Source organism: Anomalospiza imberbis, chromosome 13 (genome assembly GCF_031753505.1).
Source record: "Anomalospiza imberbis isolate Cuckoo-Finch-1a 21T00152 chromosome 13, ASM3175350v1, whole genome shotgun sequence".
In the NCBI taxonomy this organism is placed as follows: domain Eukaryota; kingdom Metazoa; phylum Chordata; class Aves; order Passeriformes; family Viduidae; genus Anomalospiza; species Anomalospiza imberbis.
The window spans coordinates 4,904,500-4,920,253 of record NC_089693.1 but is presented as its reverse complement, the minus strand read 5'-3'; the positions used below and the strand labels follow the sequence as shown (position 1 = coordinate 4,920,253).

The following is a 15,754-nucleotide window of genomic DNA, read 5'->3' as shown; positions in this document are numbered from 1 at the left end:
GCTGCTTAGTAACGTGGTTTGGATATCGAGGATATGATGAGCCTTCCTCTGAGACCTTGCAGAGCACCAGGGAAGGGCTGGCATTGGAGGCTGTTTCAGGCACGGTCTGTCTTAACTGTTGCTCAAGCCTCTGTGGCATTTTTCACAGATAAAATATTAATTTTGGTCACCTAGCCAGTACTATATTCAGAAAATTCTAGTTTTTCTATCTAAAATTGCTGCTCCAAAATATAACTGGAAAATATATTAATTCTTCCCTCTTTCATGCCCTAGACCACTGAAAGACAGTTTTGGCTTTATGATTTCTGGTCAGGACCCCTCTCTAGCTCCAAAATTAATTAAACCAAACCAGTGGGGTAGGCTTAAATTCATATTGGCTTCTGGAAAGGAAAAAAAGTAGCCCTTGTCTATTATGGGAGGCTGGCAGCAACAGATTACATATTTAGGGAGCCTTGTTCCTGGTCGTTTCTGCAGCTTTCATTAAAAAGATATGCATGCTAATCGTGGAAATGGGAGGCAACCTAGAAAAGAGATATATTATTATGAGAGGCTGGGACATTGTATTTGTGCATACAGCAGGGAAAACTATATTGAAATGAGTGCTAAAAACAGCCCAAGAGCAATGTTGGGAACGACGAGGAGGAAATCCAGAGCCCGAGCATCATAAGGGGAGCAGCGGAGTTGGAGTCAGAGATGCAGAAAGGAGAACAGGTGAGGGTCAGAAAGATAGAAAGGAGAGAGAGCAGCACTGGGAGAAGATATGAGAAATTAGATCAGAATCTAAAAGCACTCAGGAGAGCAGGGAAAAAGGCAGAAATTAGAACAGGAGCTAAGAGGAGAGCCGAAGAGGCAATAAAAACTCAAGGAGGAGAAAGAAAAACTGCAAGATGAAGAGAGGAGGACAGGAAAAAAAGGGCAGGAGATAAATATGAGGCAACATAAAAGGGCCTTGATCTCCAGTTTGTAAAGATGATGTGATCTGTGGTGTGAAAGAAAATAAATACTTTGCATTTTTTGAAATGGCAGTGAAGAGAGAACCAAGCTACATCTCAGAAATCAATATCACATTTTATGCCTGCTGCACCCTTCACGAAGAATCAAGACAACATTGATTCAAGTAAGTAATATTTCATTGAAAACTGATCTTTGATTGCATAGCTGCAAGGGACTGGCTCTGGAAGTCCCTGGGTGGTGTCTGTGCTGAACAGGTGTCATTTTTGGGATTGTGTTGGAAGTGATGTGGCTTCACTCCCGGTCGGCGGAACACGTGGAGAGCAGAGGACACGTCACTTTAGTCTTTGAGAGCAGAGGATGCTGCATCAGAAGGGCTGGCCTGCTCTCCAGGGTCATTAGTCTGTGTCTGTTAGTGTGTGGTGAGCAGCCTGGAAGGTTTGCTTTGTGGCTGTATTCATTTCAAGCAGTGAAACGATTATTTTAAGATAATTAGAAAAGCCTTAGACCTGATATTTTAAGTCTGCTTTCCTGATCAATTGCAGCAGTGTCAGAGCTGGTGTGCAGTCATGAGGCACAGGACCATCTCCCCAGACTGCAAGGCTAGGCTCTTGTAATGGAATTAACTGTTTCCGAGACACTTTTGCTCAGTATTTGAGAATGCAAAATCTCCCTTTGATTTTATTTCCCTGGCCATTAATTCCCTTGGGAAGACAGATTCACTGTTTTGCTAGCAGATCTTGATGTGTTTCAGCTTCTTTATGCCACAAAGGGTGACAGTGAAACAATTTATAGCAAAACCTGTGTTGGAATTCCCTTTTGGAAAATCACTTTCTTATCTCAATAAAATCAAAGCATGTGGGTGAAAGGCTATGCTGATGGGGAAGGGGGGCACAGAAGATTTTTAGATGTAAACCTCAATGTATCTCATTGAAAACTGGCTTGTCCCAGTCAGGATAGTTAACCATTTGAATTTAGCTGGAGCATTAATGCTGTATAAACTTCCCACTGAGGCATGTCACACAACTCAGGGACACTGCAGATTCATTTCTGCCATTTTTCTTGGTCTTTTTGGAAAAATGTAGCCTTAAACCCCTCACTTACAAATTCTGGTGATTATTTACTTTTGGATTAAGCTTTTCTTTTGACTTATAGATGGGGTAACTGAGAGGTGTTTTAAAAACTGGAAAACTGCAGTGAAGGATTTTATTGTCACAAAATGAAATTATTTGGGCCATCTCAGAAAAGTCAGAGTTGGAAATTCTGTTTCAACAAAGTAAAAATATTTTGTTTCAAATGTCAATGCATAAACAAAATATCTCCAAAACTTTTCAAACTGCCATTGAGGAAACAAGGACTCCACATCCCACCTGGGGGTGAAGGCAAATGTTGAGATGCTGAATGTGACTTCATAAATCAGTCCCTGTGTTAACTTAGTTCTCCACTGGTACAGTACCTCAGAACTGCAACTGAAAATTCATTTTGAGAGTGAAGTAAACAAAAGCACAGCTGAGAGGCTGATAGGTGAGGTCTGTGAACCTGGTCTTGAGGATAAGCCTTTTTTCAGGAGTGTGTGATATTCCTACCTCCAAAAAAGCTGGTCTAATGGAAGACAAGCCGAGTCTTGGCCTTTGCAGGAAACTTTGAGACTTATTTTGGGAAACTCTTTGGAATGCAACCCTCAAGCAAAGCTGAGGCAATCTGTTACAGTAGGGCCACAGGAATCACTGGTAATTTAGACTCTGAACATTTATCCTCCTGGTCAAGAGAGAAATGTGATATTGGAGAACATGTCACTGTGAATAACAGCAGCTTGGCTCTGGCGGTGTGAGTGAGGATGATGGGGAAGGTTCACCGTAGTTGTGTGGTGATCCCAAGCCAGGGCTAAGCAAAGAAAAGCTCCTCGTGTTTGTGCAATTTCAGTCAGCAAAGGCTGCAAAGAGCTTCCAGTGGAGCAGCCCTGGAGCTCCCTTTTCTCTGTAGGCAGTGGTGACCACTCTGGGGAAACTTGGTTTCTCAGCAGCAGGGAATCCTGAATTTCCACCTCCTTGGAATAAACATTTTCTCCCAGGTGTGGAATATCCAAGGACTCTACTAGTTTGTGTATGGCTGGGAGCTGGTCTATCAGAGTGCAGTGTCTCTTTAAATATATTGCCCCGTAGGACTGGTGATTTCCTTTTCAAGTGAAATCTTGAGCTTCACACAACTTCTCTCAAATTAAAGACAGAGTGATAGTAATATATACACATATTTACAAACAGTGCATTTTTTCTCATATATTCATGCCCCCTCCATCCTTCCACTCTTCCCACACAAAGGTTAAAAAAAGAAACATTTTGGGTGTTTTCCTGGTATTCAGTGACAGTGTAACTTCCCAGATACAGATACAATAAATGAGTTAAAATTTCACAGTAGCACTGTAATAGAAGCAGAACAAAACATAGTAATATCCAGGTTATTATGGATTTCTGACACATATAGCTCTAAGCCATCTAACTTGCTCTAGAACTTGAAAATTGTTCAGCAAGCAGAATTGATAGCTCTTAAAAAATGGATAATAATATCAAGCCAGCTAGTTACAAGACAATGCCAAAAACTAATGTAAAGTTATTGTTCAGTAATCATTCAAATATAGCTGCAGTACTATTTTGGAAGAAGGGGAATTAGGAAGACAATTTGCAGTGCTGTAAACAGTACAAAGGACTTGTGGCCTAAGAAAAATACCAGATAAAATGATACTACATATGTGTGCACATGCACATGTGTTGTGTATATGGTAAAGAGACAAAAAACTAACAAAAATGTATTCAACAAATAGTGGGGCAAAATGCAATGGCTATTTGTCATGAGTATAGGGTACTGATGAAAATTGTTTATCATATTTCTGATTTCCCTAAGCCTAATACAAATGTGGAGAAAGTGGCATGACCTGCTGAGCTGACATTAAAAACTTTAAATTGAATTAAACTGGCAGAAATCTTCAAAAATTGTCTTGGGAGGGGAAAAAATTTCATGACAGAGCATAACAGATGTATGAAATTAAGAGCATTTAGGATACATTATCTTTGCTGTATGATGGGAAATGTTTCTAATTGCACTCACAGGGTGCCTTTAAGATGTGTTTTTATTTAAAAAGTGTTCTTTGTGATCTGTAATGGATTTTCCACAGAAATACATAGGTACAAGAATAAAATGCATATTAAGATATATGTTTTTTGCAACAATCAACACATTTGTTGCCATTGTTCAGTGAAGCAAACTGTAAAAGCAAAGATACTGAATCTATAGGAGTGGAACGAAAAGAAAAGATCTTACTGGGTAATGAGGAACCTGTACTATACTGATGGATATGTACTCAAGTGCTCATGGGCGGTTTTGTAACTCATATCAGCATTGGACTGTTCAGATTTCTAGGTACATCTGCACCTTACTTCCTGTAAAGTTGTTGCTCTTCTTTTCCTGCATGCTGGATGCTCGCTAAACCCAGAAATTGAGAAGCAATAGGAAATACCATATTATTAATAATGTCTGTGCTGCAAGGCATCCCCAACCAGCATTCAGTGTTCAAAGTCCTGCTCAGCACATGCTGAATACTGGATAAAAATGCAATGAAACTTCTCTTCTTCTAGTATTTTGCAAAATCTCAATTAGTTCTTGCTGTGTCATTTATTCCCACAGATTTAATATGTGATTTCATTAAGAGGTATCTTCTAAAATTACGGCACTTCCTTTTGTCTTCACCAAAAGGTTCACATGTGGTGTTTTTTTAACTTGTGAGTATGGCGTTCCAGGGTTTTTTTCTGCTTTTGATGCATTCAATGGTAGTCATAATTTTAAGGTGAAATAGGGCTGTCCAAACAATGCTGCTGACTTGCAGCATCGAGTCTGGAACTTTCCAGATTCTTTTCTCCTCATACCCTGATTTCCATTACGACAGAACTTCTTCACTGTTTTTTTTTTCCTAGGTGGAGGGAAAATGTCGTCCTTACACAGAAGAGCTAGAGGTGTTTCTGGTCTGAGCTGGTACATTTGGGTACAAGCTCCAGTGCATCACATCCAACCAGAGCTTTTTGTCTCATTTTGCCAGGTCTTGTCACGCACAGCTTTTCTATGCTGCATCAAATTTCTTTGCTCTGTCCCAAAATATAGAGAATGATAGAATCATTTAGGTTAAACCAGACCTTTAAGACCACTGAGTGAAACCATTATTCATACACTAAACCACATCCCCTGTGAACACATCTCCATATTCTTTTCTTGGTATTCAACATCCTTGCCTTAGATGTGGAAAAAATCTAGACTGTTGTGATTTTCTGGTGACCTCACAGATTTTCTCCCTATCACAGATCATGAGCTGGGAGTTACAGCTGTAAAAGCCAGGTCAATCCATTTAAAGTAAATATTCAAAACCACATAGCATCTGCTAATCTTAGATGGAAATAGAATAAACTCTTTCTTTGTTGTAACCACAAGAACATCAAATGTTTACTAATATCAGAACTGGTTCAGCCCCTTAATAGTGAAAAGTGACAAGACATAGATTATTATCTCTGACATAAATTTGAGCAGGAAAAGGATTCTTTGCAATGGAAACAAACATTAATGGAATAAAAATGACCCGCGTTGTCCAATGGATGTCAAACCTAGTGGAGTCCAGCATGACTTAGAACCATTCAGTTTCCATCAGAGAAAATAAATTGGCTGAATGAAATAACCTCTCATTCAGTTCCATATTTTTGTCACCAGCAGTAAAAATAAATAAATAAAACAGTACAAAACCACTTTCCTAACTTTCTCCAGATGAAATCATCCAACTGTGTGATCATGTTTCAGGTCCATTGCTCAAAATCAGGATGGGGAAAATAAATCAATTAAAAAAAAAAAAAAAGAAATTATATTAACTAACTCCAAATTGGGATTATTCTGATGCAGCAACATAGCTCGCATTGTAAAGCCTGTGGTTTAATATTTCTCCTAGAGAATGTCCACCAGTATAAGGAATATACAACAAGTAAATAACTCACCAAATATTGTACATGTTAAAGGTGAGGAAGACAAATATTTTTCAGAGTGAAACATTGGTTTCAAAAGTAATACCAGAAAGAAACTGCTAGAAATCTAGTCAGAAAATGGAACAGTTAAACAGAGAAAAGGCTGCTGGCTGGGAGCAGAGATCTGATTGCTAATTCTATCGAACAGTGCACATAGCTCTGAGCTGATCTGTGAGGAGCCATCAGGAAAAACAGAGGAAGAGGAAAGTCACAGGCCAGAAAAATCATCCCAGAGTGTTGCAAATGGCCCAGAGGCTGTAGGTTGTGGAATGCAGTATTAGTTTAAAACTTAATGGCTTCATGAAGGCTACACGTGCAGGTAATGCATTAGACCCAGGAGATCTAGGCCCAAACCTTCCTTTTATTAAAACTTACCCAGAGTTGCTATGCATTTAAAATGATTTAAGAGTACAGTTTTTCAAACTGGATATTCATTATTATAAAAAAAAAAAAAAAAAAGACAGAAATTATTATCTTCAATTAAAAAGCTTTATATTTGAACCAGTGAAATTATGTGATCAGTTGAGGGAAAAGTATATAGTAAAATTATACATAATATATATATACTAGTGCAAACAGTTGTTTTGCTCTGATAAAATGTGAAAGAATCAGTGTTAACATGTAGCAAATTAAATCTTTCTCCCTCCTTGAAAATATCCCTTTCAAAGCTGTTATTTCTACAAGCCATTAATTTCTGGGTTAGGCTATGTGTTAAAGTGACAAAAAAACTCATTGAAAAGGATATATTTCATTCAAAAGAAGTACACTTAGAAGAAAAAAAAAGAGAAAAATAAAGAAAGCACAGAACTGTTACCTTTACCCTGAAGAAATCTTCTGATTTGGAAAACACTTTAGTTAAAAATTATACATCAACATTTTTTACCCAACGTGTTGCTTTTTAGTAGAGAGCAGACAAACCCACTGAGAATATTTCCATCATCTACTTCAGTAGATTCAGAAAACTCTGAATATATGAAGAATTCTAAAGTCATGGAATCATGGAATGGCTTGGGTTGGAAGGGACCTTAAAGATCATCTCATCTCACTCCCTGCCATGGGCAGGGACACCTTCTACTATCCCAGGGTGCTCCAAACCTTTTCCAGCCTTGCCTTGGACACTTCCAGTGCTGGGGCAGCCACAGCTTCTCCGGGCATCAATTTCAAACCTTAATTTGCACCAAATTTTTTAGTAAGCACTCAGTGCTGCCAATGAACCCAGCAATTACAGGGGTCCCAGGGCCCCTGCAGGCGTCCTCAGCCCTGTTGTGCTGCTGGAAACTGAGGCACAAGAGCTGTGGGATGTGTGGGGGCAAGAGCAGAGCCAGAGTTCCAAGGGCAATGATGTGTCCCAGAGACCACTTCCAGCACAAATAATTGAATCCTGGCTATCCATGGAGTTCAGTGGGATTCTCCCTTGCAGTCAATCCTGCTGCCCCTGGCACAAGTAGATAGAAACCCTGATTCTCAGAAGAGGGTCTCAGACCACAAGTCAAGGGGTAATATATTCTTCCTAAGCATGTAAACAGGCACCAAACACTGAAATGGATAGTTTAGAGTATTACAAAGCATTTATTTTTATCAGTCTTTTTGTATTACTGAAATGTGGGCAGACTTCTTTCATTAAGCATTTCCCCAGATTAGACACACATTCATTTGACACTAATGTAAAGTGCAGTGTGTTACTTGGTATGTCTCCCTTTAAAACACAAAGTACTCACCTCCTGCAGAGAAGTCTCCTGGGGAGTTGGCAGCTAATGAAGCCAAAAAATATCGGGGTTCATTAAGCATGCAAGCATTCTGGTAAAATCAAAGATCACTCTGGAACCCCCTTGAACATATTATAGTTACCATTAAAATCATCATCATAGGATTTGATGTTAGCAAAACATATTGCTTAGGCTATAAAACATTCTAAACTAGTATCCCAAATGTCTTGCCTCAAGCAAGCACTTAAATTAAAGTTTCAGACAGCTGGCACTAGAATCAAAATAACAGTTTTGCACAAAGAGATTGGATAAACATGATTATTGTTTTCATAATTTATTTTGTCAACGTGCAGTATTGTGCCTTGATCCCTGCATTGTGCTTGGGCACAATTTCTTTCACTTTTCAACAGGTGACTATATTTCACTGAGGTTTTTTCTGGTTTTTTTTACAGAAAGCAATCCTAATTGATCTGCTGCTCTTGAATAATCTAATCCCTAATTAGCTGAGCCTGAACATTGAGAAAGGCAGCATTGTGTGCTTTAATTAATTTCCATAATCTGGAATTTCTGTTTGCTTGCCTCATAAGAGCTTTTGGTTTTCAAGGAGAGGGTAGCAGAACAATATCACTACTTAGCGTATGAAAAAGGGGGCAGTGTTCTGGATATTTGATACAGAGCAATTGCAACAGCTACAAACATAGTTCTTAATTAAGACTAAACCCATTTCCTGTTTACCTTGAGTAACAATTTTAAGATGTTCTTCCTGCATTTATTCCAGTTCAGCTGCTCCTTGCCTCTTCAGGTGAAGTGGGGATGATATCCTTTCCCTTAATTCCAATTTAGTCTAGACATCCCAAACTAAGTAGCTGTTGAAATGTAGAGAAATAAATTGCCAGAAATGTGCTGCAGCAATCTCTTAAGCAAATACCCATTTTCATAGGCATATACCCAAATATTTTGCATTTCAAACCCTTTTTCAAAGATAAAATGTGGCTTCTTGAGCAAATCTCAGTGATTTCTGTATTCTTTTACCCAGGTGGTGAGCCAAGAAAAGAACTTCTCCCAAAATGCAAAGCTCCATCCAACATTCACACACAATTAGAAAATAACCAGGGTTAAGAGAAGCTCCATCTTTGCAGATACAGGGAAGTGTCTGGGTATTGCTGGAGAGTATAAAGCACTTTTATGATTCAAAGTCTTATTTTTTACTGTTTTGTAACCAGTTCTTAAACATTTCTCAATGTTAAAAAAATATTCTCATTTTGATAAACTGTTTTCTTGAGGGTTTCTTTGAATATTATCACTAGAGATCTTTCACTCAAATGGGAAGTTAAACAATGACATTGTCAGGAGCTGAGCTCTCCTGCCTCAGTTTACACACTGCATATTGGAAATATATATTTTGTATATGCAGCATTCTACATATATTCTATATTTTTCTGATTCACAGGGGTGATACAGAATTTACAAAGAACTGCAAATGATGTTGAGTCATTCTGTTGGAAGTATTTAATGAACAAAATGCAGCCCTCTCACAAATATAAATTAGAAATTACCCCCGCTGTATTTACTAGGATCAGTGTAAATTTATTGCACATGTGGGACTTAGAGCAAAACTCGTCTCTGTTTATGCAAACTAATTGTGTGGTGTTTGCTAGCGTGAAAAATGGTCAGTCATTCTCACATTTGTGAAAAAGATTTATCAAGCCAACACAGACCAAACAGGTGCTGTTCAAGGCTGCCCTTTGCTTTCCACACCTGCAGTAAAATAAACTTTGTTTCTCTGATGGGAAGTCCACATGGAAGTTTGACCACCGGGGCACCAAGAGATATAGCCAACCTTTAGCTCTGGAAGGCCACCCATTTACCGTCACCTGGGGCCTTGAGAGGGGCCTTGGCTGGACTCAGGTCTCCAGAGGTCAGTGTGTTAAGACACTTCATCAATGCATGCAAAATTTTGGACACTGATCAAGGAAAGGCTGGGACCCTGAAAATCTAAGAGAACTGCCTGTACTGCTGTTCAGACCTTTTCTTTCCTTCCTTGGACATGTCTCTGTTGCTTTTAATTAAGCTCTCAGATTCATAGCTTGGAGATCTTTAATAACTACAGAAAGTGCTTGCAAGGCAAATTTTTCACTTCTAAGAGGGATCCTTAGAAAAAATGTTACCTTCTAATTTATAGGTAAACTCAACCCAGTTTTACCTTTACAGTAATATGTTGCTTGGCCATTTGTGTGCAACAGACTGGTGACATGAAAGATTTTAACTTTTACTAAATGGTGAAAATGTTGGATCACACACCTCCAAGACACTGTAAGCACAGTGCCTGCTGATGAATTAATCTAATTAACAAAGGTGAAGGTTTATAATTGGGGTTAACTAGAATTTAACTGGTCATTGTTCATACCCCCCACTGCATTGTCCCCTAAGTAACTCACTCTGGTAGCCCTCCATGGTCCCTCGACCCCAACATCAAGCTCAGGGATCAACCAGCTTCAAGCAAAAGTAGATAAAATCATATTTCCAAGACTGTAATAACAGCAGAATTTAATGGTGTGATATTTTTATACTGTTTGGGAAAGAGACCCTATTTTTTCTTACTCATAAGCCCAGAGTATTTTTAAATAGTTCAAGTCCCTGTAGTACTTCACAGTTTGCAGTGCAGTTTAAAAAGTAATACATCTTTTCTTAGATGTACCCCAGATTCTGCCTTTTAATAGACATGATAATGAGATTCTGTGTCTTCATTTCCCAGTGTGCAGAAAGCTCAAATAAATCTTTGATTGTTCACAACCCTGGAGAAGGCTCCCAAGCCCAGGAATGTAATGATGTTTCTCTAAACAATCATTGCTAATGAAATTTAAGTGTATTTAGAATATATAGATGCGTGAGTGTTTATATATTAGTAGTATCAAAATTGGGCTTTATTCATTTTGCTTTGTAAATCTGAATCTGATTGCAGTAAACTGAGCTCTCAAGAGATTTATTTCTAGGTGAAGGAATGTCTTGAGTTATTTCTATGACCTGCAAGACACACATTGAGCTTCTGCCTTTGAGTGAACTCCCTCTAATAAGGAAATCAAGGGATGTTTGAAAGACCCATTCAGTGACTTCTTCATGAGATTATGAACCATGTCCCCAGACCACTGCTGAAGGCATCAGACAGCTGACTGCAATCAAATTGCTGTAACAACTTTGAAAGAACAGAGTGCCCAAGTAATTTGAAGGAACACTGAAGGGCAAAACAGGCAGAAGGGACACAGGGATCTCTCATAAAGGGTTAAAAGGGGAGGCTTCAGAATGGAAACAGTGGTATTTTAAACAAATTTTAATACCTGACCAGTCTTCTAGCACTTTTAGAAGCAGACTCAATCAAAAAAAGCCTTCCATATCAGCATCCATGTTATGGAATATATATAAATTGACCCACAGACTGACACCTCTCTGTGTCCAGGCTACTGACCAGCTCCTCTGCCAGGGTGTCACACACATACCCAGACTTGGGCAGAGTCCCTTGCACTCATGATACTGCTAAAGGCAATTCCTTCACAGCAAAAACATGGGAAACCCCAAAGTGATAATTATCAGCCCAAAGAAAACAGTCCCAAGACAATATTGAGAAGATTTAGCTCTCAAGACCAAGATGTGGCAGCCAGGCTTGGCTTGGTGGCTTATTATAAACCCAGACTTGGCAAAGTTTAGTGAAATATTAATATCAGCCAAAGGCATGAATAAACCTGGGATTTGTTTTGTGTGATCTGGACACCTCCAAACCTCTTTCATGTCCAAAGACATGAAATAGTGTGGTTTCCTTTGGGTGCTGTTAGACCTGTGGATAACTGAATTCCAAGACAAAACCCAAGGGGAACCAGTTTATAGGAAGCTGAAGAGCCATCAGCTTTCACTTGTTGTGCCACAGTTTGATGCAGACTGTTGAATACCATTATCCATGTCCAAGACATGCACACCACACTTTTCCTCAGGAAAAATACCAATGACATATACCCTCTGTAGTTGTTAAATTTGTTTTAATGGGAATTCAGTCCAAATGCATCTCTTCTTTTGTTTCAGGTCTCAAATTCACCAACACAGCTTCCATTCCCTTTATATCCATATGTATCCCAGCCATTTTAGTGATACAAATGATCATTCACATTCCTAATTTTTAACAAATCCTGGTGGTCTTCAGGAACACTGCAGGAAAAGCATTTTGGTTTTAATTCTCTCCATTTCATAAAGCCTGTTTGGGCTTTGGATATCACTGACATCTAAAGGTTATAGCATAGAGAGGCTTACAGAAGAGAGCACCTCACAAAGCCATAGACAGGATAGAAATCTCACTCCTGAGTAGAAGAGCCACTTGAGTGGGAAGTGTAGGAGAAAAAAGTGACAGGAGAGCTACCTTCCCTTCCCCCGAGATTTATGCAAATCCCACAAAGTACCCACCTGCAACACTCTGCTTGCTCTTGGATGCTCAGAGGATTTCTTCTGTGGATTAGTAGCCTAAAATTAGTAACTGGCCTCATTGTCATTCAGATTTTACCTGTTTTCTTCCCCCCTCCCCTTTCCACTTTGACCATAATCTTTAAAAATCTTACCAACCATCATTTCACTGTTTTGGAAAGAATCCCCTCTGCCCTGGAGATTTGAGCACATGTTCTATATGCTATCAGTATTCTCTCATAAATATTTTTTCTTTCTAAGAAAAAAACAATCTTTTTTTTTTTTCCTCACTATACTATGGAGTGCTGAGGTGTTAGTGCTTGGTCTAATACGAAAAAAAAAAAAGAGAGCTAGACCCATAGAGGTGGTAGGTGAGCATTAGCCTGCAGTACATTTTACCTAAGATAAAGTTGGGTTTGGCCCACCATGAAGTCTTTTGGATAATTTTGGCATAAATCATGTCTCCTACTTAACAGTGACAGATAACATCAGAGAAGCTGATATCTTTCAAAGACAAGATTCAATAGGATCAAATCAAGGTCACTTTTATTGCAAAATTGACAAGGAATAGTGGGATTACCTATATAAGCAGAAAACTGAGTAGTGATGTGATGCATCGCTCCATCTTGGTGAAGATTCCTCTTAATTCTCAATTTCTTCTGTATATGGCCGGAAAGCACATCAGAGAAAGGCAATCAGAAACAAGAAAGGGAAGGGGAAAAAAGCACCAAAAACACCTCAAGAATCAGATAAATAATTTTTAAAAGCCAGCCTGAAAGCCAGTGAATTATTGGAATGGTGCTGGACAATCAGGAGAGCTGTGGCTGACTATTGGTTACAAAGCCAAGATGGCCTGAGAGTCTCAAACTCAGATACTCCAAGACAGCAAAGTTCAGACCTGGCTCTATCTGGCAAACAGCTGCAGCCCCTTTTTAATTAACAGCATATTCCTGATTCTGTCCAGCCTTCAAGGATAGAAAGGTGTTTCCCAAGGAAATCAGAGTAAGGACAGCATAGGAAAAAAGGGGTGGGAAAAAAAGAGAGGGGGAGGGAAAAGGTGAGTTCAGGAGGGCAATGAGGTGGGGGTTAACAATGCTGCTGAAGATCAAGGGCTGAAGTGCTGAGATGCTGCCAGACTTGAAAACTTTAATTTACTGTCACTGTTAGCCCCCTTTGAGGTTTATGGTGGTATTTATACACACAGCATCAATCACATGAAACAAGGAGGGGATTTATAGTTTGTTTTAAAGACTGTAAATGCAATGTAATGCAAATAGCATGCCTCATGGGCATTTACATTTAATGGGAAAATTACAGATGCAAAAGATTGGTAGAACAAATTTTAAATTGACTTTATTACATCTAGTGCTTTTCAGAGAATACTATTAAAAAAAAAGCGAGGAGATATGGTAATGGAGTTCTACAGTGTAGCTTGACAGCTTAAATTCCACTTAACTGACTTTGCTTGCATCTTTCTGTTTACATTACTTCTTCCAATAAGTTTGGTTGGCAAAATCTCTGGATCATAAACTGATTAGAAGCTTTGATTCTGTTTTGTTTCCTTTTTAGGTTTGGAATATTTAATGTGTAAAGCTGATTGTATCTCGATAACTGTTTTTAACTAAGGTTCATCATCAGAATTGCTTCATCTAGACACAGTCAGGAACAGCTCTTTGAATCTATTATCACCTTAATATGTGACCATACATTCATTCTCCTTAATTTGTATAATCTTCTGGTATCTCCCCCATACCTCCACAGACACAGTAGAGAAAGATGGCTGCATTACTGTGCTCACTGGCAGCGTGAACATTCAGAATTAATCACAGCTACTTGTGGAAAGCCCATTCTTTCTCAAAACAGGTTTGTTTCCCAGTATTCCCATGTGGCTCTCTGAACACTTCTGGAATGAGGATTGTTCGCTGGTGAGGCTGAAGGTTGTTATCATCTGTTGTTGACTTATGGTAGATCCATCTGAAAGGTGTTGGTGGGCCTCAAACTCACCTTCAACAGACCAGATGAAGCTCTGATTGAAACAGGTGCAGCTCGACTTGCTTCAGGGGAGTTGTGCCCTATTTCATGAGGGCTGATTTGTTTTTAACACCCGATAATAATTGCCGGATTTCTCTCCCATACAAGCCTCAAACAGGCAAAATAATTTAAAGTTCATTCCTATTGAGCAAAGCTTGAAGTACACATGTTGGATTTCAGTCTGTTTTAAAGCCATCAGCACAGCAGCCTCTTCATGTATTGAAATCTGCATCTATCTGACAGCAACCTTCTGCCCTTTGTTCCTTCAGATTTCCAAATCTTTTCTATCAACATAACACCCTTGAAACATCTTTCCAGTCCTGCTCATTTTTAGCCATAGTATAAGTAAGTGACGTCTTGACCTTTATAGGACATAAAGTAGTGTAGTCAGAGATTACTAGATCTTAGCCTATTAGGATTGTGCCTTTCTAAGATTTCAAATCTCCCTGAAATGCCATCCTCTTTTTTTGTTTCAATTTATCATGACACATGCACCCTTTTAACTTGTTATTGCCAAAAAGCCATGAAGGAGATGATTTGTTATTCATTAGTGATTCAACAAAGTATACTCAACTCAGTGGAATAGTTATCATCATGTACAAATATCCCTCCACAAGTTTCTGCTGTGTCCCTATTTGTAGACCCCTTTCATCTCTCAGGATCTACCTTGTGAGTAGACTAATTACAAACTCTGTGGCATCTCAGTGCATTTATTAGCATGGAACTGAGTCAGACCCGTGTTTATTCTTCACCCAGTCCTGAAAGATACATTCTCCAGGTGTTGTCACCCATAACAAATACATAATGGCAGAGAGCAGCCTATATTAACGTTTAAGCTAATACAAACACTCACTGTTTAAGCAATTCACCTGAGATTGAGTGCCTCACTGCTGTGACTTTTGTTTAAGGTTGTAATCCCCTGTGATGACATTCTCTTGTGCAGAAGAAGCACGTTAGCACCATGCTTGGCAATGTCACCATGATGAGGAAACCATAGACTCAGGAAGCAAGAGCAGAAGGGAAACAAACTTTCACACTCAGGAGTCGTTAATGAGGTAAACACACTTCAGGGCTGACAGGTAACTCACAGAGCCTCCTACCAGTCCTGTGCCAAAATGAACCAGCAGATAGCAAAAATGCAAACCTATGTGTTAGCAAAATTGAGAATAATTCTAAAGTTAGCTTATGCTGTGACAGCAAAGTAAATAATGCCCCAGCAGGTACAACAACTTCTAAATGGAGCAGGAAAAGGCCTCTTTTCCTCCTGTGCAGGAGGCTGTGCTTCCTTTTTGTATCTGTTTCTGATGATCCATAAAGAAACTAAATTTACTGCAAGGGTGAACATCATAATGCAGAATTCTAATCCTGCACACTCCTGAATGTTGTTACCTTACCTTTAGGCACTGTGTCACTGTTTTCAATAAGCTACTCACCAGTTTTAGCTGTGCTTGGAAGAACTTGGAGTGCAGAAATATATTGTGGTTTTGGGAACACCCACACACATGTCCATGTAAGGATGGGTAAATCCATGTGTTCATGTGTGATTAGTTATCAGAGTTACACAAAACCAGA

At 39.1% G+C, this 15,754-nt stretch overlaps 1 long non-coding RNA gene across 1 annotated transcript in view; it reads left to right on the top strand.

The window, feature by feature from the left end:
- The first annotated feature begins 789 nt into the window (after positions 1-789).
- LOC137481763 (uncharacterized) overlaps positions 790-15,754 on the top strand; it is a 163,928-nt gene continuing 148,963 nt past the window's right edge. Inside the window, exon 1 of the long non-coding RNA XR_011003655.1 lies at positions 790-1,117. This is a non-coding gene — a long non-coding RNA (uncharacterized lncRNA). The remainder of the gene's footprint in view (positions 1,118-15,754) is intronic.